This window comes from Tachyglossus aculeatus, chromosome 9 (genome assembly GCF_015852505.1).
Source record: "Tachyglossus aculeatus isolate mTacAcu1 chromosome 9, mTacAcu1.pri, whole genome shotgun sequence".
NCBI lineage: Eukaryota > Metazoa > Chordata > Mammalia > Monotremata > Tachyglossidae > Tachyglossus > Tachyglossus aculeatus.
In genome coordinates, this window is record NC_052074.1 from 65,668,777 (window position 1) to 65,694,768 (window position 25,992).

A 25,992-nucleotide genomic window follows, 5' to 3' on the forward strand; every position below is an offset into this window, starting at 1 on the left:
TCTTCTCTTTCTTCAAGCACGCTCACATTTCCACTCTTCCTTATACTAAAAAGACATTAATGATGATGATATTTAAGAGCTTAATATGTGTATCCCCCTTCTAGACTGTGAGCCCGTTGTTGGGTAGAGACCGTCTCTATACATTGCCAACTCGTACTTCCCAAGTGTTTAGTACAGTGCTCTGCACACAAGTAAATGCTCAATAAATACAATTGAATGAATGAATGCAGAGAAGAGAGTTTTATTTGGTTCTTCTGCCCTAAAAAGTGGCTAAACTGTGAATTAGGCCATATTCCCAATACCCTCAAAAAATTCAAACATAATATTTTAAATGGTTTGGATTCTTCCCCTTCCTGCTGGTTCTTCTTCTTTTCTTAGGTTCTACGAAGGTCTAGAATCTCTGTTTCAATCATTTTTTTAAAATCTCACTTTAGGATCAAGCTTCACAATCAATGTGATTTGTTTTGAAAACCTGATCAGAATTCCATCAAAAAGGCCTTGTCCTGTCTTACGTTGTCAAGTCATTTCCAACCCATAGCGACACCATGGACACATCTCTCCTAGAATGCCCCATTCTCCATCTGCAATCATTCTGGTAGTGTATCCATATAATTTTTTTGGTAAAAATACAGAAGTGGTTTACCATTGCAGACTTCCACTCACTAAACTTGAGTCTCCATCTTCAACTCTCTCCTCTGCCACTGCTACCCAACACAGATGAGTTTTACTTGTAGCAGATTGCCTTCCACTCGCTAGCCACTGGCCAAGCTAGGAAAGGAATGGGCATGCCTCTGCTTGACTCTCCCTCCCGTACCCGAGACTGGTAGGGTACAGGAAACTCTCCAGGTGCAACCCTGAGAGGGACAAAAGGGCCTCATGTGTGTAATAATGGTAAAAACAAAGGAAGAGCTTTAAGAAACAAAGATGCATTTATACAATTCTGCTGAAAAGAAATCACAGCAAAGCAAATATAAAAATGCAGCTATGATTTCCATTATTCTACATTTATTTATCTGGGTACAAATACTTTAAAGAATATTTAAAGCCACTAAAATGGAAAGAACAAAAAAAGCACATCCCAAAACCAGGATTCACGTGAAATACGTAACTGTGACGAACCGATCCATTTCGCACAAAGCAATTACTGACTGGGTGGAGGGCTTCCTGAGGCGTTGTAATGTGATCTGTTACAAGTTTACCTGCATCACTCTGCCACTGAAAAGTTGTGGGGTAGAGCAAATATATAAGTTTCTGAAAAAAGGAAATGATTTTGGCATTGGTTGAATGATTTAAGTTGGCAAGGTCTTCTCATGTGAATGAGACAGACCCCTTACCCAATCAATCACTGAATCAGTCACATTTATTGAGCACTTCTGTGTGCAGAGCACTGTAATATAATAATGATAATAATAATAATAATAATAGTAGTATTTGTTAAGCACTTACTATGTGCCAAGCATTGTTCTAAGTGCTGGGGTAGCTACAAGGTTATCCGGTTGTCCCACATGAGGCTCCCAGTGTTAATCCCCATTTTACAGATGAGGGAATGGAGGCATAGAGGAGTGAAGTGGCTTGCCCAAGGTCACACAGCAGACAAGTGGTGGAGCTGGGATTAGAATCAACGTTCTCTGATTCCCAAGCCTGTGTTCTTTCCACTAAGCCACACTATGTACTTGGGAGAATATAGTATTACAGGGTTGGTAGACACACAATGAGGTGTAGTGTCTAGAGGGGGAGGCAGACATTTATATAAATAAAAAAAATAGGGATATCTACATAAGTGCTGTGGGGCTTAGGGAAGAGTGAATAAAGGCTGCTAATCCAAGTGCAAGGGTGACACAGAGGGAAGTGGGAGAAGAGGAAATGAGTGTCTTGTTGGGGAAGGCATTTTGAAGGAGATGAGACTCAGGTAAGGCTTTGAAAGTGGGATGAGTGATTATCAGATAGGAAGAGCGAGGGAGTTCCAAGACAGAGGCAGTATTTGGGCAAGAAGTCATCATCGAAATAGACTCCCACAGATGTTCTAGAGATTGAGGTACTGTGAGTAATAGGTTGGCATTAGAGGACTGTGTGGGCTGGGATGTAGTCGGAAATCAGGGACATAAATTAGTAGAGAGCAAATGAGTTTCCTGAGGAGTGGGGAAGCATGTCCTGAATGTTTTTGTAGAAAAATGATCAGGGCAGCAGAATGAAGTATGGACTGGAGTGCAGAGAGATGGGAGCGGATAAGTGTTTGCATTAACGGGAAGTTCTGTTCACTGCAGAGCTGAATGGGCAATCATTGAAAGTTCTTGAGGAGTGGGGAAACATAAACTGACCAGTTTTGTAGAAAAATGATCTGGGAAGCAGAGTGAATTATGGACTGGAATGGAGAGAGAAAGGAGGTGGGGAGGTCAGCAAGGAGGCTGAGTCAGTAATTGAGGTGAGATAGGATAAATGCTTGGATTAATGTTGTAGCAGTTTGAATGGAGAGGAAAGGACACTTTTTAAGCATATTGGGAAGGTTGATCCAACAGGATTTGGTGACAGAATATGTGGATTGAATGAGAGATATGAGTTGAAGATCATTATTATAATACCAAGGTTATGGGCTTGTGAGACTGGAAGGATGAGTGCTGTATACAGTGATGGAAAAGGATAGGGTTTAATTGGGAAGATAAGGAGTTCTGATATGGACATGTTAGGTTTGAAGCGTTGGTGGGACATCCAAGTAGAGCTGTCCTGTAGACTGGAGAAAATTTGAGACTGCAGAGAAGAAGACAGATCAGGGCTGGAGATGTAGATTTGGGAATCATCCCTATGGAGATGGTAGTTGAAACCATGGGGGTGAAAGAGTTCTCCAAGGGAGTGGGTGTAGATGGAGAACAGAATGGGGCCCAGAAAAGGACCTTGAGGGAATCTAACAATTTGTGGTATTCCCTAAATCTCCCCAAGTAATTGGGTAAACCACCCCTGCCTTCAAAGAGGTTACAGTCTAAAAGAAGATGATGATCATAATGATGATGATGGTATTTGTTAAGCACTTACTATTCATTCATTCATTCAATCGCATTTATTGAGCGCTTACTGTGTGCAGAGCACTGTACGAAGCAGTTGGGAAGTACAAGTCAGCAACATATAGAGACAGTCCCTTCTCAACAATGGGCTCAAAGTCAAGAAGGGGGAGACAGACAACAAACCAAAACATATAGACAGGTGTCAAAACAGAATAAATAGAATTACAGCTATATTCATTTCATTCATTCAATCATATTTGTTGAGCGCTTACTGTGTGCAGAGCATGAAGTGCTTACAAGTTGGCAACATATAGAGATGGTCCCTACCCAACAACTGGCTCACAGTCTAGAAAGGGGAGAAAGACAACAAAAACAAAACATGTAGACAGGTGTCAAAATCATCCGAACAAATAGAATTAAAGCTATATGCAAATCATTAACAAAATAAATAGAATATTAATATGTACAAGTGAAATAGAGTAATAAATCTGTACAAATATATACAAGTGCTGTGGGGAGGGGAAGGAGGTAGGGCGGGGGGATGGGGAGGAGGAGAGGAAAAAGGGGGCTCAGTCTGGTAAGGCCTCCTGGAGGAGGTGAGCTCTCAGTAGGGCTTTGAATGGAGGAAGAGAGCTAGCTTGGCGGATGTGCGGAGGGAGGGCATTCCGGGCCAGGGGGAGGATGTGGGCCGGGGTTTGATGGCAGGACAGGCAAGAATGAGGCACAGTGGGGAGGTTAGCGGCAGAGGAGCGGAAGGTGCAGGCTGGGCTAGAGAAGGAGAGAAGGGAGGTGAGGTAGGAGGGGGCGAGGGGATAGACAGCCTTGAAGCCGAGAGTGAGGAGTTTTTGCTTGTTTTGCAGGTTGATGGGCAGCCACTGGAGATTTTTGAGGAGGGGAGTAATATGCCCAGAGCATTTCTGTACGAAGATAATCCAGGCAGCAGAGTGAAGTATAGATTGAAGTGGGGAGAGACAAGAGGATGGGAGATCAGCGAGGAGGCTGATGCAGTAATCCAGTCGGGATAGGATGAGAGATTGAACCAGCAAGGTAGCGGTTTGAAAGGGCAGGAAAGGGTGGATCTTAGCAATGTTGGGGAGGTGAGACCGGCAGGTTTCAGTGACAGATTGGATGTTTGGGGTGAATGAGAGAGTGGGGTCGAGGATGACACCAAGGTTGTGGGCTTGTGAGACGGGAAGGATGGTAGTGCCATCTACAGTGATGGCAAAGTCAGGGAGAGGGCAGGGTTTGGGAGGGAAGATAAGGATGTACATCATTATGCGCATTATTAATAAAATAAAGAGTAGTAAATATGAGCAAGTAAACTGAATAGAGTAATAAATATGTACAAATATATACAGGTGCTGTGGGGAGGGGAAAGAGTTAGGGCGGGGGGGCGATGGGGAGGAGGAGAGGAAAAAGGGGGCTCAGCTTGGGAAGGCCTCCTGGAGGAGGTGAGCTCTCAGTAGGGCTTTGAAGGGAGGAAGAGAGCTAGTTTGGTGGATGTGTGGAGGGAGGGCATTCCCGGCCAGGGGAAGGACGTGGGCCGGGGGTCGACGGTGGGACGGGCGAGAAGGAGGCACAGTGAGGAGGTGATAGGCACTGTACTAAGCACAGACACATACCATTTACTAATCGTGGAAGCAGGCAGAAGTTGGAGAATACAATTTCAGTCTTTGGGTTTCTCATGACTTTCAGTGGTGTGATTTCAAGATCCAGTCAATGGTGTTTATTTATTTATTTATTTACTTATTTAGTTATTTGTTTAGTTATTTATGTAGTTATTCATGTACGTGTGTATGTATGCATTTATTTATTTATTTATTCACGTATTTATTTATTTATTGAGCATCTACTGAATGCAAAGTGCAATATTCAAGGCTCTGGAGAGGGCCCTCATGTTCCCAATCCTCGAGGACCTCAAAAATTTAATAGGGGTAACAAAGAGCCAAGCATTATTTACAGATACTAGGAGCAGGAGGAAAGACAAAGGGATATAACAGAAAGTAATAGAAAGATATCAAAATTCGATAGCTGAATATATAATTGACTGTACACCTTAAAGTACAAACATGCCAATGAATGAAAATCTATATGTTTGTATGTGACCTATGGTAGAATTGTTCTTCAGTTCAAGGGTGATGTTACTAATGGTTTGACTGTCCCCATGAATGTGTCTTTGGCTTAGTTTCTCTTGCACACTTGGATACTTTGTTCATGAAAATTTAGTACATCTTTTCTGGTTCCTTGCTATATAAGAGAGCCTTGCTTTCTCCTGGCTTTGAAGCTATGCTCACCTCAATTCAGCTACCTAGTGGGAGGAAGAGAGAGAACAACGAGCAACAGAAAGATACTCAAAAATGAAAAGCTGCATGGCCTAGTGGAAAGAACACAGGCCTGAGAGTCAGAGAATCTTTGTTCTAATCCGCTTCTGCCACTTGCTTGCTGTGTGACCTTGAGCAAGTCACTTCTCTCTACCTCAGTTCTCCTATTCTCTTTCCTAGATAGACTGTGAGGCCCATGTAGGACAGGAACTTTGTCCAAACTAATTAATTTTTATCTACCCCAGCGCTGAGAACAGTGTTTGGCAAATAGTAAGCACTCAACAATAAAAAAAGAACTCAGTGGAGAAACTGGAAATGTAAAAAAATTAAATATAGGAGGATGAAGGAAAAGATGGATGACTGAAGTCAGTATGTACTAAAATGCTACTGGTGATGTGAGTACACAAGTGTGAAGCTGGCACAAAAATTCTGAGGTGGTATAGTTGGGGGAATATAACCTGAAGAGAAGAAAAATTATCCTTCATCTATCACTCTCTTCTCCTACTCCACCCCAACTCTCATTCAATCAGCCAATCAATAGTAATTATTGAGCACATTATTGTGTGCAGAGCACTTGGGTAAGAATAATAAAATAGAGTTGATAAATACAATCCCTGCCCACAAGGATTTTACAGTCAACTGAGGGAGAAAGACATTAAAATAAAATGTAGACAGGGGAAATATGCAGCATATAAAGATATTTCAAGAAATACTAGGACTAGATAGTAGCAAAGAACCTAAGGGGAACACAGCCACATGAATAATCAATGCGAAGGGCGGATGGATAGGGGAAATACAGCTTAGTCAGGGAAGGCCTCTTGAAGGAGATGTGATTTGTTTTATTATTATCATTATTATTATTATTATTATTAAGTGCCGTTGAGTCGCTTCTGATTCATAGTGACTCCATGGATTTCTCCAGAACATCCTGTCCTCTGCCATAATCTGCAACCTTTCTAATAGTTCTTCTATTATCGTTGTTATGATCTCTATCCATCTAGCTGCTGGTCTGCCTCTTCCACGTTTTAGGTAGGTTTCAAATTTGGAAGAGTGGTGAACTGTTGAATATAAAGGGAGGTTATTCCAAGTCCACTGTAGAATATGGGCAAGGGGTAATAATAATAGTAACGATGGCATTTAAGTGCATACTATGTGCAAAGCACTGTTCTAAGCACTGGGGAGGTTGCAAGGTGATCAGGTTGTCCCACGGGGGGCTCACAGTCTTCATCCCCATTTTACAGATGAGGGAACTGAGGCCCAGAGAAGTTAAGTGACCTGTCCAAAGTCACACTGCTGACAATTGGTGGAGATGAGGTTTGAACCCATGACCTCTGACTCCAAAGCCCGGGCTCTTTCCACTGGGCCACGCTGCTTCTCTAGGCAGCAGGATGAATGAGATAGAGGTAGAGTGTAGAATGACATTACAGGAGAAGAATGAAGATTGGGTTGTAACAGAAAAGCAGTAAAGTAAAGTGAGAGAGAGCTGATTGAGTGCCTTAAATCCAATGGTAAGGAATTTCTGTTTGATGTGGATGTGAGAAGCACTGTGGCCCAGTTGTCAGAGCATGGTCCTGGGAGTCAGAAGAACTTGCATTCTAATGCCGGCTCTGCCACTTGTCTGCTGTGTGACCTTGGGCAAGTCACTTAACTTCTCTGTGTCTCTATGCCTCAGATACCTCACCTATAATAGAATGAGGATTAATACTGTGAGCACCATGTGGGATATGGACTGTGTCCAACCTGATTATCTTGTATCTACCCCAGTGTTTTGTACAGCATCTGCAACATAGTAATTCCTCAATGAATCCCATAAATATAATGAAAATTTTTAAAAAAGTGGATGGGTAACCATTGGAGGTTTTTGAGAAGCGTGGAAACATGGACTGCATAGGTTTCCCAGAAAATATTTCGGGCAGCAGAGTGAAGTATGGACTTGAGAGGGGAGATACAGAAATCAGGAAGGTCAGTAAGGAGGTTAATGTAGTAGAGAAGCAGCGTGGCTCAATGGAAAGAGCACAGGCTTTGGAGTCAGAGGTCGTGGGTTCAAATCCTGACTTGGCCAATTGTCAGCTGGGTAAGTCACTTCACTTCTCTGTGCCTTAGTTCCCTCATCTGTAAAATGGGGATTAAGACTGTGAGCCCCACGAGGGGCAACCTGATTACCTTGTAACCTCCCCAGCACTTAGAACAGTGCTTTGCACATAGTAAGCACTTAATAAATGCCATTATTATTATTATTATTATCATAGTCAGGGAGGGAAAGGATAACTGCTTGGATTTTTGTGATGGCAATTTGGATGGAGCGGATAGGGCACATTCTAGAGGCGCCGTGAAGGCAGAACCAACAGGATTTGGTGACTATGTGGGTTGAATGAGAGAGGTGAGTCAAGGATGATACCAAGGTTATAGGCTTAAGAGACAGTGGGATGGTGGTGTTGTCTATAGTGATGGATCCCTGATTGATTTTTATTCTTGCAGGTCACATTCTCCCTATCATATCAGCACTTTTCTTATCCTTATCCTTTTCCTTATGACTGCTTATCCCTGAACATTTGTAGGTATTGCTTCACTTTGCTTCCTCTTATTTTGAAATTATTTCCTGTCAATCTCCCTCAATAGATTGTAAAATTTTCAGGGGCAGGGATCATGTTTTCTACCTTTATCGTAATCGTCCAAGACCTTTGTATTCCAAGCCCTGCTCCTAACGTGTCTGTCTCCACTCCTCCTTCCATACACCCTCCAACCTGTATTCATAGATTGTAGCCCCCCAAAAGACAGAGGACCATGTCTAATTTCAACTTCTATATTCTTTCCCGGTCTTAGTACAGTGTTCTGCACTCAGTAACTGCTTAATAAACACTACTACTGCTCCTTCTCCTAGTACTACTTAGTGCCGTGATCTGCATACAGTGGTTGCTCAATAAATTTACTGATCAATTGAGGAATGAAGTTCTAAGGGAGGTGCACCCACCACAAAGCCGTCATTGGGACACCCTCAAATCTGTCCCTACAGTCCCTCTGGCCTCCCTAAGTGGTAAATGACTGCTCTCCAGCCAACATGTGGATCAGACAACATTTCCGATTTCTTCATCAACAGCACTTCATGGATAGGTGGAATGTTGGCATTGAAAATTGGGAAATAAGCTGGAACTTTTTTCCCTTATATTTGCAACTTAATATAATTCTAGGAAGAATTATCAAGGGAGAAAAAGCAGGTCTGGTATCCTTTGGCTAATTATATTTACTATTCAGAGCCATCTGACGCTATTTGCTCTGTTCAATTATTTAAATGAGGGCTCTTGAGAAGCAAAATGGCCTAGTGGAAAGACGACTGGCCTGTGAGTCAGAAGCACCCGGACTTTAATCCCAACTCTGACCTGTGTCTGCTGTGTGACCTTGGGCAAGTCACTTTACTTTATGCCTCAGTTACCTCATCTGTAAAATGGGGATTAATACTGAGCCCCATTTGGGACATGGGTCGGGTCCAACCTAATTATCTCGTATCTAACCCAGCACTTAGTAAAGTGCCTGGCACATAGTAAGTGCTGAACCAATATCTTAAAAAAATGTATCTTCATAAAGAGGAAAAACATTTTCTTGCTCAATACGCCTGAATAGCAGATGAAGCTTCTTTCGACCTGTTTGGTGTGCCCTATATTATGTCAGAAGGGCTGCATGCAAAGGAATAATTTTTCCCACACTCTCTGACTCCCTTGAGACAGACTTGGATTTAGATAAGCTATTACAGCATAATTTTGTTTGCTTCTTGGTTCACAAGTAATCTAAGCAATAACCAAGAGTTACTGAGAGTCAGCCAGGGAACTGAAAGTAATTACCCTAAAAATAGTTCCCGCCCAGTTGCATATGGTGAAATTGGAGATGCAGCTGTGAGAGACTGGAGAGTCATGGGGAGCTTGGCATTTGAGAGTGGCCACTATTGCCTTCCAGGAGAGAATAACCCAGGCATGCAAAAATTAAGCATGCAAGTCTTCTCATTGGACTCCTTGCCACAAGCCTCTCCCCGCTTCTGTCGAGTCTACACAGAAAAAGGACCATTTTCCTCATTCTTAATACTATTTTTGTCACTTCCCTTCTCGGAAGCCTACAAGTGCTGGTATAGAATTCAATTTCTGACAGGCTCCCTCTGTCCTCACTGTCCTCAAAATATATTCCATCCTTGCTCAACCTCTTTGCTCCAGGAAACAACGTGTTCTGCCCCTATGCATTCGGCCATCAGTCAGTCATATTTATTGAGTACTTACTGTGTTTAGAGCACTGCAATAAGAGCTTGGAAGAGTATAGTGGTAGACATATTTCCTACCAACATTCCTTGCCTGTATTTTTTTCTCATTTTTGTTAACCAAACTAAGCCTCTTCTCTCTAAAAACTGTATTGAAACTCCACTTCCTGCCTGCTCTGACTTGACACATTTTAATTAGTATAGTTGCCTAGTGGATAGAACACAGGATGGGTAGTCAGGAGACTTGGCTTCCATTCCTGTCTCTATCACTTGTCTGTTTTGTTTCCTTGAATATGTCACAACTTCACTGGATCTGAGCTTCCTCACCTGTAATATGGGGATTAAATATCACTCCTCCCTTCCCGTAGACCACCATCCCCTTGTGAGACAGGGACTGTGTCAGTTGTAGCAGATTGCCTTTGACTCACTAGCCACTGCCCAAGCTAGGAATGGAATGTGTAGGCCTCTCCTTGACTCTCCCTCCTGTAGTCGTAACTAGGAGAGTACTGGAAACTCTCCAGGTGTGACCCTGAGAGGGGCAATGCATCTTAGAGAGGACATAATAAACCTGGAGAAGAAATGACGGAACAGAGGATAGACAACTAAGATGATGTTGGAGATGTTGTAGCTTCCAAATGAGGATGAATTAGGACTCTTATTTGGAAAGACAAAGGTTGTGAAGCTGCAAAATCTTGGAAGCTTTGAGTAGGGTGAATATGGAATGGTTTTAAAAAAGTAGAGAGAAAGGAACCCTTTGATGTTTGAAGGTGACAGATAGAAAACAAACAAAAGACAATATTTCTTCCTAAGTGGGTAGTAAGCATATGAAATCTTATTACCACACAAATTTGAGCAGGTTAAAATATCAGCAATTGGAAGGGTTCTGTCCAAATTCTCTGTGGCAGGGAGACCTGAACTCCCCAGATTCCATATTCAACTCCTTAAGCACATCCATCAGCATCACTATCTTGACATCAAATGACTAGATGGGATCACAAAATAGAGATCTCAAGACAGCTATGCCGAATGCGATACGTGGCAAGACTCAAGGGCAGCAGGATATCCAAGCAACTGCTCTATGATGAGCTGAAATTTGAAAACCAAAGCACGGAGGAGAAAGGAAATATTTTAGGACACGGTAAAACAAAACCTCAGACAATACTGCATCCTTTCTGAACACTGGGTGTCAGTTGCATAGACTAGACCAGCACTGCTAACAAACTGTAGAGAAGGATGGAAAGCTGTAGATGTCATTAGACCTTGAAGTTTGGAGCCTTATATCACACTGGTACCCTGTGTTGTTTGACAGTCTCCCAAAAAATGTGTTGACCCTTGGTTCAGTTTCCTGTTTCCTTGTGTATTGTTGCATAATGGTTTGTGTGCTATTTACATAACAAAATTCAGTAATAATGTTTATTTTGGTGTTCCAACACAGACTTTGGTTTTCATGTTTGCTTTTCCTGGTCACAGTTTCACACACTACCTTGATTTTCTTTAGACTTTTTGTCAGCTCAGAATGCCGGGCTGATTTAGTGTCTATGATCTTATTGGGGGTGGGTCTTTAGGGACCAGTCATGTGTACAGAGGAGTTCTTGATTGTTTTTTTCTCAGGCTTTGGATAATGCTTTACTCCCTTAACCATAAGGAATGAATCAGATAGGACACCCCTGTTTCTTACCCGGCCAGCCATGCCATCATGAAGTAATCTCAGAACGTTGATGTACTGTTCAGGACAGTCAAATTTGCTTAGCGATTTTCAGAGTCCAAGTCTATTGATAATAACAATGATAATTATGGTATTCTTTAAATGATTATTATGTGCCAAGCCCTGCACTAAACACTGGGGAAGATACAAGCTAATCAGGTTTGACAAAGCCCATGTCCCATATGGGGCTCACAGTCAAGGTATGAGGGAAGGTGTTAGATGCTTCTGTAAAGTCTAAGAAACCTGTAGAGATGTTGGTACTGTTTCCTGTGCTTTGTCTGTATCTAAAATGCTGCCAGGTCATGTCTGCTGTTCTATGCTGTGAGACCTTCAATGTGATGTGCAAATCAACTTAAAAACCATGCACCACTGTTGGTGGAGGGATGCCAGAGAGGAAGAGATCCAGAAAATGCAGAATGCTTCCAAATCAAGTACTTCTACACATCATTGAAGTGGTAGTAGTGATAATCGTAACAGTAGTAGTAGAGAAGCAACATGGCCCAGTGGATAGAGCAAGGGCCTGGATTCTAATCCTGACTCTGCCACTTGTCTGCTGTGTGACACTGGGCAAGTCACTTCACTTCTCTGGGCCTCAGTTCCCTCATCTGGAAAACAATGATTAAGACAGTGAGTCCCATGTGGAGCAGAGACTGGGTCCAACCCAATTTGTTTGTACCCACTCCAGCGTTTAGTTCAGTGCCTGGCACATAGGAAGAGCTTAAAAAATACCACAGTTTATTTTATTTAGTAGTAGTAATAGTGGTAGCCACATTTATGAAGCATTCACTTCGCACTGTACTAAGCATATGGGAAGTTTAAACGAAGTTCACTGCCCACAAAGAATTTGCACTCTAACAGGGGAGGCAAATATGGAAATATTTATTACTAGAGTGGTCAAAATAATAATTTACCAGACATATAAACATGAGTGGAAGAGCGCAGTCAGTGGGAAGAGCGCAGGACTGGGAATCTGAAGACCTGGATTGTAATTGCAGCTCTGCCACTCTCCTGTTGTGTGACCTTGGGCAAGTCAATTCTCTGTACCTTTCATTCATTCATTCTTTCAGTCATATTTGTTGGGTGCTTACTGTGTGCAGAGCACTGTACTAAGCGCTTGGGAAGTACAAGTCAGCAACATATAGAGATGGTCCCTACCCAACAACGGGCTCACAGTCTCTCAGTTTCCTCATCTGAAAAATGAGACTTAAATACCTGTTCTCCCTTCTAGTTAGACTGTGAACTCCATGTGGGCAGGGATTGTGTCTGTCTTGATTGCCTTGTATCTGCCCCATTGCTTGGTACAGTGTTTAGCGCATAGTAAGCACTTAACAAGTATCACAGTGATTCATAATTAATTAATTAATGAGTGCTAAGAAAGATGTAAATAAGTTCATAGCAGAATGGTCTGGCTCAGGATACTGGATAATTGATTAGGAAAAGTTCGTTAGGGGTGATGAGATTTTAGAAGGGATCTGATTTTGGGGAGACCTGTGTTCTGTCTGATTTGGGAAGGGAAGGAGATCCACATGGGGGAACAGTGTGAGTGAAGATACAATCAGCAAGCTGGGGAGTAGGGGGTGAAGACATCAGATATGTAACGTGAGACCAGTGGAGAGTTTTGAAGACAACTGTGGAGATTTGTTATGTGTTGGAAAATGATCCCATTGTTGGGAGGGACTGTCTCTATATGTTGCCAACTTGTACTTCCCGGGTGCTTAGTACAGTGTTCTGCACATAGTAAGTGCTCAGTAAATATGATTGAATGAATGAATGAATGAATGAATGAATGAATGACAAAGAGATACAGTGGAGAGTTTTGAGGGGAGGAGGAGTAAGTTTCAGGGGAAAGATGAGGAGTTCTCTTTTAGATAAGTTGAATTTGATGTGCTATCAGGATATGCAGGTAGAGATGTTCTGGACATGGGAAGAACAAAGAACCCAGAATAGGCCACTAGGCCCACTAATAAGATGAGAAACAGAGGAGGAGCATCATGAACAGAGAGGAGAGGACAGAGAGGAAAGGTATGAATAAGGTTAGTACCGTTTCAGCAAAATTGACACCTATTAGTGTTTTGAGGAGCAAGTCAGTCACTCAATCAATTGTCTTTACTGAGTGCTTATTGTGTGCACAGTACTATATTATGTACAGGGAGAGTACAGTATAACAATATAACAGACACATTCCCTGTCCACAATGAGCTTATAGTCTAGAGGGGGAGACAGGCATTAGAATAAATAAATAAATTACAGATATGTACATAACTGTCACGGGGCTGGGAGGGAGGATGAATAAAACAGCGTGGCTCAATGGAAAAAGCCTGGGCTTTGGAGTCAGAGGTCATGGGTTCAAATCCCAGCTCCACCAATTGTCAGCTGTGTGACTTTGGGCAAGTCACTTAACTTCTCTGTGCCTCAGTCACCTCATCTTAAAATGGGGATTAAGACTGTGGGCCCCCGTGGGACAACCTGATCACCTTGTAACTTCCCCAGCGCTTAAAACAGTGCTTTGCACATAGTAAGTGCTTAATAAATGCCATAAAAAAGGGAGCAAGGCAGGGTGGCCCAGAAGGGAGTTGAGGAAAAGGAAAAGAGGGTTCAGTCAGGGAAGGCTTCTTGGAGGAGAAGTGTCTTCAATAAGGCTTTGAGGGTGGGGAGGGTAATTGTCTGTTGGAATTGAGGAGGGAGGGTATTCCAGGCCAGAGGCAGGATGTGGGCTAGGGGTCGGCAGTGAGATGGATGAGATAGAGGTTCATTGAAAAGGTTCACATTAGAGGAGTGAAGTATGTGGGCTGGGATGTACTAGGAGAGTAGCAAGGGGACTGAGTGATTTAGAGCCTGTGGTGAGGAGTTTTTGTTTGATGTGGAGATAGATGGGCCACCACTGGAGTTTTTTGAGGAGTGGGGAAACATGGCCTGAACATTTTTGTAGAAAAGTGATCCAGGCAGCGGAGTGAAGTGTGGACTGCAGTGGGACGGGCAGGAAGCTGGGAGCTCAACAAGCAGACTGATACAATAATCAGGTGGGATAGGATAAATGATTGAATTAATATGGTAGCAGTTTGGAAGTAATCCACAGTGTCAAAAGTAGCAGAGAAATTGAGGACGATCGGGATGGAGAAGCAGCCTGGGGTAGTGGATAGAGCATGGGCCTGGGAGTTGGAGGTCATGGGTTCTAATCCCGGCTCCACCACCTGTCTGCTGTGTGACCTTGGGCAAGTCACTTATAATGATGGCATTTATTAAGCGCTTACTATGTGCAAAGCACTGTTCTAAGCGTTGAGGCGGAATACAAGGTGATCAAGTTGTCCCACGTGTGGCTCACAGTCTTAATCCCCATTTTACAGATGAGGGAACTGAGGCCCAGAAAAGTGAAGTAACTTGCCCAGAGTCACACAGCTGACAAGTGGTGGAGCCGGGATTTGAACCAATGACCTCTGACTCCAAAGCCCGGGCTCTTTCCACTGAGCCATGCTGAAGTCACTTCACTTCTCTTGGCCTCAGTTACCTCATCTGACAATGGGGATTAAGACTTTGAACCCCCCGTGGACTCTCTTGTATCTTCCCCAGTGCTTAGAACAATGCTTGACACATGGAAAGCGCTTAATGAATACCATAATAATAACAATTATTATAACCCTCTGAACTTGAGTTTTAGGAAGTTATTGTTGCCTTGAGAGGGCAGGATCGGTGGAGTGAAACGATCAAAAGCCAGACTGGAGAAGGTGGAGAAGTGAGTTGTTAAAGAGGAAATTAAGATAGCATGCAGCTGCAGATTTTTGCAAATATTCAGATGAGACATTTGAAGGCCAAACAATGGTTAAACATGGGTCAGTCAGTGCTGAGAGGTACTTACCCATCCTGCAACACCAGGACTCGCATCACCCCTTTCTTCTCCAGCCAAAAGGGTGTAGTAACAGCAGTTGCAGGGTATCCTCAGCCTCTTATAACAGATGTCATGGGCTGTCGCCTGAGAGGAAACCATACCATTTCCATGCCACTGGAACCCTCATTGTCCTCATCTTCCCCTAGCAAGAGTGTCAGGGCAGCAGCAACATGAGGGTGACCGCGATGTTCAGAGCATCAGAAAGACAATAACTGACGGCCTGATGGTGAATCCCTGCTGGACTCAGAGTCGCAGTTAACCCCAAACTCTGCTTCTCTGGCCTCCGTCCCCTATCCCCCTCATTGCATATTTATTCAATCGTATTTATTGAGCACTTACTGTGTGCAGAGCACTGTACTAAGCACGTGGGAAGTACAAGTTGGCAACATATAGAGACGGTCCCTACCCAACAGCAGGCTCACAGTCTAGAAGGGGGAGACGGAGAACAAAACAAAACACATTAACAAAATAAAATAAATAGAATAAATATGTACAAATAAAATAAATAGAGTAACAAATACGTAGTGCTCTGCACACAGTAAGTGCTCAATAAATACGATTGAATGAATGAATGAACAATAATAATAATGATGGCATTTATTAAGCCAAAATAAAGTCACCCAAAGTCACACAGCTGACAATTGGCTGTGAGCCCTCCGTGGGACAACCTGATCACTATGTACCCTCCCCGGTGCTTGGAACAGTGCTTTGCACATAGTAAGTACTTAATAAATGCCATCATTATTATTATATGCATCTATGCATATATACTCGCCCTTTTCTTTTATGGGTTTTGGTGTTTGTATTGTTTCATTACATGTCCTTCCTTCTTATCAAATATTGAGCTCCTTAATGGGCCAGGGACAATACTCTAAATTTTCACCCATTTTCTCTCCCAGCAGTTAATATGGTGCTCTGTACACAGGAAGCATTTAATAAATACCACTACTACTAATAATACCAGAGAAACCAAGAGCTCAGGAAGTAGAAGTGGATCAAAGGAAGATAGGAGCTCACTGAGGACAGGAAACATGCCAACCAACTCTATTGAATTATACTTTCCCAAGTGATTTAGTACAGTACTCTGCCCCCAGTAAGTGCTCAATAAATATCATTGATGGATGGATTGATTGATTGATTCTCTCCCTATCCATAATTTATTTGTCTGCCTCCCTCACTAAATTATAAATTCCTTGTGGGCAGAGAGAATGTCTCCCAACCCTATCATATATTACTCTCACAAGTGTTAAGAACTGTTTTCTGCATGGACTAAGAGCTCAATAAATACCATTGATTAATTGAGTAATCAGGAATCCAGGACTGGGGACAGATAAGAGTTGAGGAATAGAAGGAGTACAGATTTTTGGTAAAATGGTTCTTGTGAGATAGAGGACAGGTTTCAGAGGAAAGCACCAATACTCCAGAACAGCTGTTGAGAACAGTTAGAGCAGAAGAAAGAAAACAGATTCACACAACATGAATGCTTTAGTTAACATGGTATTGACACTAAAAAGGTTTTTTTTTTTAAATCTCCTTCTGTTTGCATCAAGTGTCTCTCTACCAACCATGTCCCCCTGAAACTTAGTTCTCTGTGCTAGCCTATACAGCTGCCAGACTAACTTAAAAGTGTTTTGGAAAGCAAGGAATGGATCACATACGTTCACATACCAGGGTAATAAACATAATAATAATAATCATGGTATTGCCAAGCACTGTTCTAAGTGCCGGGGCAGACACAGGGTAGGATAAGGAGCTGGGTGAAGGGATGCGGGAACCATATTAAACATTTAGTGCAGTGCTCTGCACACAGTAAGTGCTCCATAAATACTACTGATTAACTGATGCTGTACTGAGCACTTGTCTAATGCCGTCGTGTCGTTTCCGACTCGTAGCGACACAACGGACAAATCTCTCCCAGAACACCCAGCTTTCCATCTGCAATCATTCTGGTAGTGTATCCATAGAGTTTTCTCGGTAAAAATACGGAAGTGGTTGACCATTGCCGCCTTCCACGCAGTGAACTCGTCTCCGCCCTCGACTCTCTCCCGTGTTGCTGCTGCCCAGCAGACTGCCTTTCATTGTAGCAGACTGCCTTTCATTGACTAGCTATTGTCCAAGCTAGGAATGGAATAGGTAGGCCTCTACTTGACTCTCCCTCCTGTAGCCAAGGCTGGTGGAGTACTGGAAACTCTGCAGGTGTGACCCTCAGCGGGGACTGAGTACTTCCTATAATTATTGCTGTTCAGAAGCTTGTCTTGTCTTGGGCTTCTTGGAGTTCTATTCATGAGCTGAACCCGATGCTCTTCTCATCTCTCAACTTCCTTTTTCCTCTCCTGATTTTTACCATTTCCTTCCCATGCCTAAAGTCCTTTAGTGAGTGTGTTGACAATCCAGGATTTTAAAGATTATGGCCAGAAGTATTCACTGAAAGGAGAATTCACACTTCAATGCTTGGTTGGAACTGGATTGGCCAGTAAGAACATAATCACGCTTTTTGGCTCCAGTTCTGCTCCCATACAGATGTTGAATATGGAATTAGGAAAGTAAAGTTTGCAGCCAAATAAACAATTTCTTCATATTGTCTCTTCTTAAGTGAACATCTTCTCCCTTGATTTTTCAAAAAAACCTTTTCTTATGTTTTTAGTACGCATGATATCCTTTAACAAACGGCAAAAACTGTCTGATTTTCAAAAACTTGTAATAGGTTTTTGGGATGCTAAATCTACTACTACTACTATGAATTATATCCTAGAACCCCTTTTCTAAAGACTCAGAAGGTGTACTGACTGATGTTCAAAATTTATAGACTTTAAATTACTAAAGAGACCTAATTTTAAACCTTAGTATATATGGTGAGAGTTTACACCTTTCCCTACTACCTGCCTTCGGCTTGACAAGAAAAAAAAATCAACATTAGTTGTATTTTTCAATTATTATGTAGAATAGAAATATTCTACTATTGTATGTGAAATTCCTGTATTGGATTTGAATGTCTGGGAAGATTTATTGTGATCTATTACTGGTTCACATACCAAATACACAGTTATATACTAACGGAGGGAGAGAAAGACAAAAGTTGAGTTCAACAAATCCCAGCCGTTGTGACCTGGGCAAGTCATAACTTCTCTATGCCTCAGTTACCTCATCTGTAAAATTCATTCATTCATTCATTCATTCAATCAATCAATCAATCAATCAATCAATTGTATTTATTGAACACTTACTGTGTGCAGAGCACTGTACTAAGCGCTTGGGAAGTACAAGTTGGCAACATATAGAGACGGTCCCTACCCAACAACAGGCTCTGAGAATTAATGCTGTGAGCTCCCTGTCCCACATGTGGGACAGGGACTGTGTCCAGCCCAATATGCTTGATAAGCACTTGACAAATGGCACAATTATTATTATTGCTATTACATTCAATCACTTTCAAAGAGGAACTGACCTCTGATTTGACACTGAGATTCCTTTAGGAGACTTCACAACTACACGAACCTCAAATGGGACACAGTTGAGGGACCCCAGGATTCCCTGGACTGTGATATCTGCATTGTTAGGATAGAAAATGCCTACTCGGTTTCGCTCCCTGAAATGTGATGAATTGATGTTGCCGATGAAATGATGTTGCCAGGAAGAGATGAGAACAGAGTTAAAGCCAATAAGGATTAGCTCAAACTGGATGAGGTCAACCTGATATCTGGATTTCTACCAGGAGTTCTATGTGGTTCATGCACTGGAGTGAAGGAAGCAGGCTGTGGAGGCGATCCAGAACTAGTGGTTAGTGGTTCGAAATCGGTGAAGGGATAGGGGATTGAGTAAGTTGAGTTCAGTAAAGAGGGTGGTATAAAGGGCGTCAATTACTATGTGGGCCATGACAATCTTGGTTACCCCCAAAGTTAACATCCTCCCCTTTACTATTTTTATTACTATGGAGATTCCTTAAACATGGCTCCAGTGATCTCCAAAGTCACCGAACAACTGTAGTTTCATAGTAGAGTGAAGCAGCAGAAAGCAAAAAGGCGAAGGAAATAAATGCAACTGGAGGATCTTAACCTCTGGTCCCCTCTCTTTTGTTCAGTCCTTCTATTTGGTTGGCTTGGATCCAGCTGAAGTCATCCCCAGATCTCCAGATGTGCTGGCTTCTCCAAGGGTGACTGCTAGAGCATGGAAATGGAACAACCTTCATGGCCAGGAGAGGCAGCTGACCTTTCCCTGGTGGTAAATTGCTGTTAGGACCCCTTCAGGTGCTGTTGAACATCTGGACAGGTCAACTTCCCACAGACACAGTTGTAGTTAGAGAAGAAAAGAGAGAAAGAGGGAATTTCAATTAGCCACATGCAACACATTTTGCCTAGCTCAGCCTTTCTGACTCCAGCCTCTTACTCTCAACATGCTGATCCTCAAACCCCTCCCTGCATGATGGGTGACAGAAATATGGACATGATATAATTTTAGAAAATTGATCTGGGCAGCAGGATGAAGGAGGGACTGAAGAGGGGAGAGAGAGGAGGCAGAGACATCTGAGAGGAGGCTGAAGCATTGTCAAGGGGGTAATGAAAAATGTTTGGATCAATGTGATGTCAGTCTAGATGGAGAGGAATGGGCAGATTCTAGATATATGGTGAAAATGGAACAGACAGAGTTGTCGTTAGAGGAGAGAAAGAGAAAAGGAGAGTAAGAGGAAAGGAGACAGAGAGAGAGGAGAGAGAAAAAGAAAGGGAATGCAATAAAGATGGACAGAGTAGTGGAAGACAGAGAGAAAGAGAGAGGGAAAGCATGAGAGAGCGAGCAAAGCTATCCCTCAGAATCAAAAATGACTCTGGTCTCTGTGAGTTCCTGTGGATACTGAGATTTTATCAGTGTATAGATTAGGATGACTGCGTAGAAGTTTTTTGTCAGGCATGTTTCCACTGGAGCACGGAGCAGGGGGGGCAGGGTACAGCCCATTGAAAAATACATGCAAGAATTTATGTATAAAACCAGTTTACAAAAGAACCACCCCTGGGGGCTGAGGCTCTGCCGTAATTACAAGCTCCTCTCCTGGTTCTCCTCCTATCTCTCTGGCCACTTATTCTTGTCTCATTTATGGTCTCCTTCTCTTCCTCCCAACCCCTAACTGTGGGAGTCCCTCAAGGCTCAATTCGGGGCCCCCTTCTATTCTCCATCTACACCCACTCTCTTGGAGAACTCATTTGCTCCCATGGCCTCAATTCCCATCTCTATACAGAGATTCCCAAATCTCCAGCCCTGTTCACTCTCCTCTATAGTTTTGTATTTCCTCATGACACCTCTACTTGGATATTTCGCCACCACCACAAACTTAAACAAGTCCAAAACAGAAGTCATTCATAGTCCCACCCTTCCCCCGATTTTCCCATTACTGTAGACAGCACCACTGTCCTTCCTGTCTCACACTCCCATAACCTTGGTGTTAATCTTGATTCACCTCTCTCATTCAAACCACACATTCAGTCTGTCACCAGATCCTGTCAGATCACCCATCACAACATCGCTAAAATCCTTCCTTTCCTCTACACCCAAACTGCTACTATATTAATCCAAGAATGTATTCGTTCAATCGTATTTATTGAGTGCTTACTGTGAGCAGAGCACTGTACTAAGCGCTTGGGAGGTACAAGTCAGCAACATATAGAGACAGTCCCTACTTAATAACGGGCTAATCAGCTTTAATTACTACAAGTTCCTTGTGGGCAGGGATCTTGTCTGCCAACTTCATTAAATTCGACTTTCCCAAGAGCTTAGTACAGTGCTCTGCATATGGTAAGAACTCAGTAAATACCACTGACTGATCTCAGAGGCAAGAAGAAGATTGAAGATGATAAAAAAAGCCTAAGTGATGAACTATGGGACACCACTGCACACTGGTGGGGCTGGGAGCTAGCTGCTTTGCCAAGTACAAACAACCAAATAAGCGTATTCCTCCTGAAAGGGAAGTGTTCATCAGGCAGGAGTTAAATACTTTCACCAAGTGTAAAAAATCAAATGTTAAAATGGACACAGGGTATTGTAGGGTGTAAGATGCCTTACTAAAGTAAGTGTATTCCTTCTGAGAGGGAAGTTCCATTTGTTGTATGAATAACCAAAAATAAGCATATTCCTCCAGAGAGGGATGTTCAATTCACCCTGTATGCATAATTAAATAAGCGTAGTCCTCCCAAGAGGGAAGTTCAATTCACCACAGCCAACAAATTTTGCCTCGGTCAGCCTTTCTGACTCCAGCCTCACATTCTTACCATGCTAATCTTCAAACCAGTCCCTACATGATGGGTGACAGAAATACAGACAGAATATATTTTTAGAAAAATGATCTGGGCAGCAAGGTGAAGTATGGATTGGCCAGGGGAGAGAGGAGGAAGAGAGGTCTGCGAGGAGGCCGATGCAGTTGTCTAAGGCAGTTATGAAAAGTGCTTAGAGCAGTGTGATGGCAGCTTGGATGGAGAGGAATGGGCAGATTCTCTATTTGTGGTGAAAAGGGAACAGACAAGATTTGGTGCAGATTGAATGTGTGGGTTGAGTGAGAGAACTGAGTCGAGGATAACGTCAGGGTTAGGGAGTTCTGAGACAAGGGAAGGTGGTGGCCTACAATGATGGGGAAGTCTGAGGAAAGACAGTTTTTTGGATGGGAAGGTGAGGAATTCTGTTTTGGATGTGTTAAGTCTGAGGTGCTGGAAGGACATAATAATAATAATGATAATGATGGCATTTATTAAGCACTTACTATGTGTAAAGCACTGTTCTAAGCACCGGGGAGGTTACAAGGTGATCAGGTTGTCCCACGGGGGGCTCACAGTCTTAATCCCCATTTTACAGATGAGGTAACTGAGGCCCAGAGACGTTAAGTGACTTGCCAAAAGTCACACAGCTGACATTTGGCACAGCCAGAATTTGAACCCATGACCTCTGATTCTTGTGGTCAGGGATCACACTTATCTACTCTTTTTATTGCATTTTCATTGACTTGCCCAAAGTCACACAGCTGACTATTGGTGGAGCCGGGATTTGCATCAGCCTCCTCTCCGACATCCCATCCTCGTGTCTCTCCCCACTGCAGTCCATACTTCACGCCGCTGCCTGGATCGTCTTTGTGCAGAAATGCTCTGGGCATGTTACTCCCCTCCTCAAAAATCTCCAGTGGCTACCAATCAACCTACGCATCAGGCAAAAACTCCTCACCCTCGGCTTCAAGGCTGTCCATCACCTCGTCCCCTCCTACCTCACCTCCCTTCTCTCCTTCTACAGCCCAGCCTGCACTCTCTGCTCCTCTGCCACTAATCTCCTCACTGTGCCTCGTTCTCACCTGTCCCACCGTCGACCTCTGGCCCACGTCCTCCCTCTGGCCTGGAATGCCCTCCCCCCCCACATCCTCCAAGCTAGCTCTCTTCCTTCCTTCAAAGCCCTACTGAGAGCTCACCTCCTCCAGAAGGCCTTCCCAGACTGAGCCCCCTCCTTCCTCTCCTTCTCCTCCCCCTCCCCATCCCCCCGCCTTACTTCCTTCCCCTCCCCACAGCACCTGTATATATGTATATATGTTTGCATGTATTTATTACTCTATTTATTTATTTATTATATTTGTACATATTTATTCTATTCATTTTATTTTGTTAATATGTTTTGTTTTGTTGTCTGTCTCCCCCTTCTAGACTGTGAGCCTGCTGTTGTGTAGGGACCGTCTCTATATGTTGCCAACTTGTACTTCCCAAGTGCTTAGTACAGCGCTCTCTACACAGTAAGCACTCAATAAATACGATTGAATGAATGAATGAATGAACCCATGACCTCTGATTCCAAAGCCCAGGCTCTTTCCTCTGAGCCACGCTGCTTCTCGACATCTTTCTAAGTTCAAATCCCATCCCTGCCAATTGTCAGCTGTGTGACTTTGGTCATGTCACTTAACTTCTCTGTGCCTCAGTTTCCTCATCTGTAAAATGGGGATTAATGATAATAATAATAATAATGGTATTTGTTAAGCGCTTACTATGTGCAAGCACTGTTCTAAGCACTGGAGGGGATGCAAGATGATCAGGTTGTCCCACCTGGGGCTCACAGACTTAAATCCCCATTTTTAAGACTGTGATTAATATTAAGACTGTGAGCCCCACGTGGGACAACCTGCTCACCTTGTATCCTCCTCAGCGCTTAGAACAGTGCTTGGCACATAGTAAGTGCTTAGCAAATGCTATTATTATTATTATTATTATTATTATTATTATTATTATTATTATTTGGAAGATGATGGAGAACAGTAGGGAACCAGAACAGCACCTGGATGGAATCCCACAGTTAGAGGGTGGGTGGCAGAGGAGGAGCCAGAGGAAGAGTCTGAGAAGAAGTGACCAAAGAGACAGGAAAAGAACCAGGAGAGGACAGTGTTAGTGAAGCCTAATTAGAGAATGTTCCCAGGAGAAAGGGGTAGTCCACAGTATCGACAGCAGTGGAGATGCTGAGTAGGATTAGGATCTGGATTTGCTCCAGGGAACATATCCACCCTCTGGAACAGTTTTGCCAGAACCATATATGAGCAATTCTCACAAAGCAGAACTGGATTATGAACAAGATCCTGGAATACCGTCAGCTGATCTACACTGAAACAATATTTACAGCAGCTTAGCTCTGGTGAACAGGACATGTTGAGTAGACTGAATCAGAGCTAAATAATTAAGCAACCACTGAATGTGGGCACATGCAAGTCAGGGTAGTGGATGCTAACAGGATATATAAACAGCTTTTATATAGTGAGCTGAAAGGGAGAGTGCAAGATGTACTTTCTCCCTACTGGATCTGCCTCTTCCTCTCTACCCAAATAGCTTCCCTCCTTGTTGTTATTTATTACCCTATTTATTTATTTATTTTACTTGTACATATTTATTCTACTTATTTTATTTTGTTAATATGTTTTGTTCTCTGTCTCCCCCTTCTAGACTGTGAGCCCACTGTTGGGTAGGGACCGTCTCTATATGTTGCTGACTTGTACTTCCCAAGCGCTTAGTACAGTGCTCTGCACACAGTAAGCACTCAATAAATATGATTGAATGAATGAATGAATGAATGTTGGGTTATATCAGTTTCAGTTTCTCCTTGCCTCTCATCACTTCAGTCCATCCTCCACATTACTGCACTACTGAGAAGCAGCATGGCTTAGTGGAAAGAGCACAGGCTTGGGAGTCAGAGGTGGTGGGTTCTAATCCCTGCTCTGCTACTCATCAGCTGTATGGCTTTGGGCAAGTCACTTAACTTCTCTGTGCCTCATTTACCTCAGCTGGAAAATGGGGAGTAAAACTGTGAGCCCCAAGTGGAGCAACCTGATTAACTTGTAGCTATCCCAGAGCTTAGAACAGTGCCTGGCACATAGAAAGTGCTTAACAAATACAATCATTATCATTGTTATTATAGACCTTTTTCTTTGAAGCATCTTTTGGCATGCATGTCTCCATTCCTAAAATCCTCCATTAGCTACCCTTCTCTCTCTGTGTCAAATAGAACCTTCTTTCCAACACATTGACTCTCTTCACCCGCTATTCTCTGATCCCATTTTTGCTCCTTCCAATATTTTTCTTTACACACAAGCAATGTGAAAGGGAGTTTTTTTCTTTTTTATAATATCCACAGTAAATATTAAGCAACTACTATATACTAAGTATTGTAATAAGTGCTGAGGTAGATTAAAGAGAGAACGGAAACACAATCCCTTTCCCAAACAGGGTTCACGGTTTAAGAGAGAAGGAGAATCAGTATTTTGTCTCGATTTTACAGATAGAGAAACTGAGGCACCAAGAAGTTAAATGACTTGGCCGGGGCCATCCAGCGGGCTGGTGTGGAAATTGGTACCGGATTTCGGCTCTCCCTACTCTCATGGTCCGTGTCCTTTCCACTAGACCATGCTGCTTTATATGTTGGCTCCTCATGGGTCTTTTCCCCTCTCTGGGTCACACCTGGGGAGTTTCCAGTACTCTGCCAGTCTCGGCTATGGGAGGGAGAGTCAAGCAGAGGCCTACCCATTCCATTCCTAGCTTGGCCAGTGGCTAGTGAGTGGAAGGTGATCTGCTACAAGTCAAAACTTATCCATGCCGGGCAGCAGCAGCATGGGGGAGAGTTGAGATTAGAGACTCGAGTTTACTGTGCAGAAGGCAGCAATGGTAAGATGCTTCTGTATTTACCAAGAAAATTCTACGGATACACTACTGGAACGATTGCAGATGGAGAGTGGGCCGTTCTGGGACAGATGTGTCCGTGGTGTCGCTATGGATCAGAAATGACTCGGCAGCATAAGACAAGACGTGGGTCTTTTAAGTCACACTCACACATGTGGTTTTGTTCTCTGTCTCCCTCTTCTAGACTGTGAGCCCACTGTTGGGTAGGGACTGTCTCTATATGTTGCCAGCTTGTACTTCCCAAGCACTTAGTACAGTGCTCTGCACACAGTAAGCGCTCAATAAATACGATTGATTGATTGATCTTCAACATCCTGCACACCTTCTGCTTCACCTGAAGCATCATGCCTTTGAACTTCTCATTGGCCTCCGCTTTTCTATTTCTTTGTCTACTCTTGCATCATTTGACAATGTGGAACCCAGAATATATTATTGGCCCTTACCTCAGCGTCACTGATGTTGCTCCTGATTCCGGCAGAAGACTTGCTAGGCGGGGGCTGGTACATCATCATGGTGTTTTTCCGATGACAGGCTGATGGTAAACTCTACAAAAGAGATGATACATTATCCTGAACCAGGGAAGCTATACACAGAAATAGAAATTTACTTTGGCAACAGAGAGCTAAAAATGCTGTCTCAAAAACTGGTTACCTAGGCAGCACAAATGACTAATGATGC

The 25,992-nt window shown here is 43.1% G+C and overlaps 2 non-coding genes across 2 annotated transcripts; one reads left to right on the forward strand and one right to left on the reverse strand.

Annotated features, from left to right (window-relative positions):
- Positions 1-726: 726 nt before the first annotated feature.
- On the reverse strand, positions 727-864 carry LOC119932608. Its single transcript, XR_005452355.1, has one exon. It is a non-coding gene; the product is annotated as a small nucleolar RNA SNORA7 (small nucleolar RNA).
- A 24,213-nt stretch (positions 865-25,077) lies between these two features.
- LOC119932761 lies at positions 25,078-25,215 on the forward strand. Its single transcript, XR_005452496.1, has one exon. It is a non-coding gene; the product is annotated as a small nucleolar RNA SNORA7 (small nucleolar RNA).
- The last annotated feature ends 777 nt before the right edge of the window (positions 25,216-25,992 follow it).